Source organism: Penaeus monodon, chromosome 12 (genome assembly GCF_015228065.2).
Source record: "Penaeus monodon isolate SGIC_2016 chromosome 12, NSTDA_Pmon_1, whole genome shotgun sequence".
Lineage (NCBI taxonomy): Eukaryota > Metazoa > Arthropoda > Malacostraca > Decapoda > Penaeidae > Penaeus > Penaeus monodon.
In genome coordinates this window covers 46428697-46431196 of record NC_051397.1, presented here as the reverse complement: position 1 = coordinate 46431196, position 2500 = coordinate 46428697, and the positions used below count along the sequence as shown (strand labels likewise).

General features: G+C 39.3%; 1 protein-coding gene across 6 annotated transcripts in view; it reads left to right on the top strand.

Moving 5' to 3' along the window:
* Positions 1-2500, top strand: part of LOC119579483 (mediator of RNA polymerase II transcription subunit 12-like protein) — a 40910-nt gene that overhangs the window by 31283 nt on the left and 7127 nt on the right. The gene's annotated exons all lie outside the window — the stretch shown is intronic.

Here is a 2500-nt window from a genome sequence, read left to right as displayed (position 1 = left end):
TTTTAGACTCAATGGTCATTTAGGAATGTCCTCTTGCATTATTTCCACCAGCAAATGAATTTTGGAATGAGCCATCCATGAGCCATGGCTGGAAGAGCAGCAGCTCCAGGGAGGAGACTTTTCCAAGCTCAGTATCCTGTTCCTACCCACTGTGGCTGGTGGTGTGGGATGTGTTACAGAAAATTGAATAACATGAAAATGAAAAAATAATACAAATAACAAAATGTTTCTTATTGTTATTACTAACCCCTCCGATCCAGATGCTGTGATCATCACGTCAGGAAAAAATCTGGCTCGGGGGTCAAGTGGCTTGAACATGCCGTCATGGGAAAATCTGGCTGCTGGCCGGATGACGCGAACCTGTTGTTGTGAGTGTTTCAGCTGAATGCTGGGGTGGCGGGGGTGGCGGAAAAGAATGGCCACGAGTGCACAAACCTCATGGGGTTGATTAGATTCATTTGGCTATTTTGCATTATTCCCATCAGTAAACGAGTGTGGAACATAATGTCCGTGAACCATGACTGGAAAAGCGCTGGCTCCATGGAGGATGCCAATTCCATGCTCAGCATTGACAATTAATGTAATGTTAAATATTTTTATTTTTCCTGCACTGAATTGTAGATTGCCTTGAGAGTTGTGGAAGCTGTGCAAAGAAAACAGTCTATTACTGTCTGGATAATGCAAATCAAATGGCAGATATAGACATTGGAAAATGGCCAAAAAGCTAAAAATGCTTATGCATAAAAGAGGAAATAACATTGCAAATAGGAGGCACACATGTTCACCTGGCCTACAAGCTGTGCACCCGGCAGACCAGCTGCTCATGTAAGCCTAATGCCAGCATTTTTGGTCATGTGATTGCCTTAATACAACAAGATCTAAGGGGATAAATACATATAGTAGTAGACTACTTGTAGAGATGATATGGGATCTGTACCAGTAAAACAGTCTATTACCATCTTGATACAGCATATCAAATAACAAATATTGACCTTGGATGGAAACTACTCAAAAAGCAAAAGATGCTTATACAGAAAAAATATGATGGCATTGCAAAGGGGAGGCAAGATGTCTTCATACCACACACAAGTGTTGGTGTGGGCTGGGTTTACAGGTCGTATACCCAGGAGAGTCGTCACTCAAGCAAGCCTAATGCCAGGATCTTGTCAGCAATTCTTTTGTTAAAATTCCCAGTAAAAGTATCCTGTCTGCATGGTAGAAGAGCTATCAACTAATTGAACTGAGTAATAGAGGCATGGCAGGTGTTTCCATCAAGATGACCATTCTCGCCATAGAGTGGCATCTTAAGGGTTAAGATATGTGGCAATATATAAAGTCTTTAATGCTCAAGATATTATTTCTGTGTGTTGGATTCCTTTGCTTGTTATTATTTTCTTTTTCCTTTCTATTCTCATATTCATGCATTTAACTCATGGAAAGGATTCACTTGTTGATAAGATTCTTTCCATATATGCAGAGAAACACTCAAACTGATTGCCAGGAGTTAAAGACACTTTTAGAAACTTCTGTCCTTACAGGGAGTGATTAAAAAAAAAAATTGATTCATCTTCTATATTTGGAAATTTCCTCTGTTTAATAATACACATCCTTCATCTTTTGCAAGATTATAGTGGTCATGTAATATGATATATAGAAATATTTTGCTATTGACTGTTTGTAGAGAAATAGAGGGATTCCAGGGTTGTTAAGGAATTAATATATTGGATCTGGTTGCATCACGGCAATCAAATCAACAAAAATCAGGGCATTAGGCTTACGTGAGCTGCTGCTCAACTGAGTGGTGCCAACACGTGTGTGCTGTGACAAGACTTTATGTCTCCTATTTACAAAGTTATTTACTCTTTTTATGCATAAGTGTTTTTAGCTTTTTGGCCATTTTCCAGTGTACATATTTGCCATTTGATTTGCATTATCCAGATGGTTATAGACCTTTTTCTTTGCACAGACACCATATCATCTCTCTAGGTAGTCTACAACTCGGTGCAAGAAGAATAAAATTATACAACACTTTGTATTTGTGTTATTTTAAATTTTTTACGTAATATTCAATTTTCTGTAATACAACCTTTGTCACCAGTCACAGTGCCAGGAATATGATGCTGAGCATGGAAATGGCATCCTTTATGGAGCTGGCACTCTGCCAGGCACTGCTCACGGACATTACATTTCACACTCGTACATTTCGATGAAAATAATACAAAATCACCAAATGAGTAAAATAATAGGTTTGTGTACTCATGGTGAGTCCTCCATCACCCCGGTCTTCAACCGAAACACTTACAACAGCAGGTTCGCATCACCTGGCATACAGCCAGATTTTCCCGTGATGGCATGTTCATGTCACTCACCCCTTGGTCCAGGTTTTTTCATGATGTGATGGTCATGTCACCCATATCCAAGGGGTTAAGGTAATATACCTGTGTGTGGGTGTGTCTGTCTGCTTTTTATCTTTCTGTATGCTTATTATTCCTAATGATGA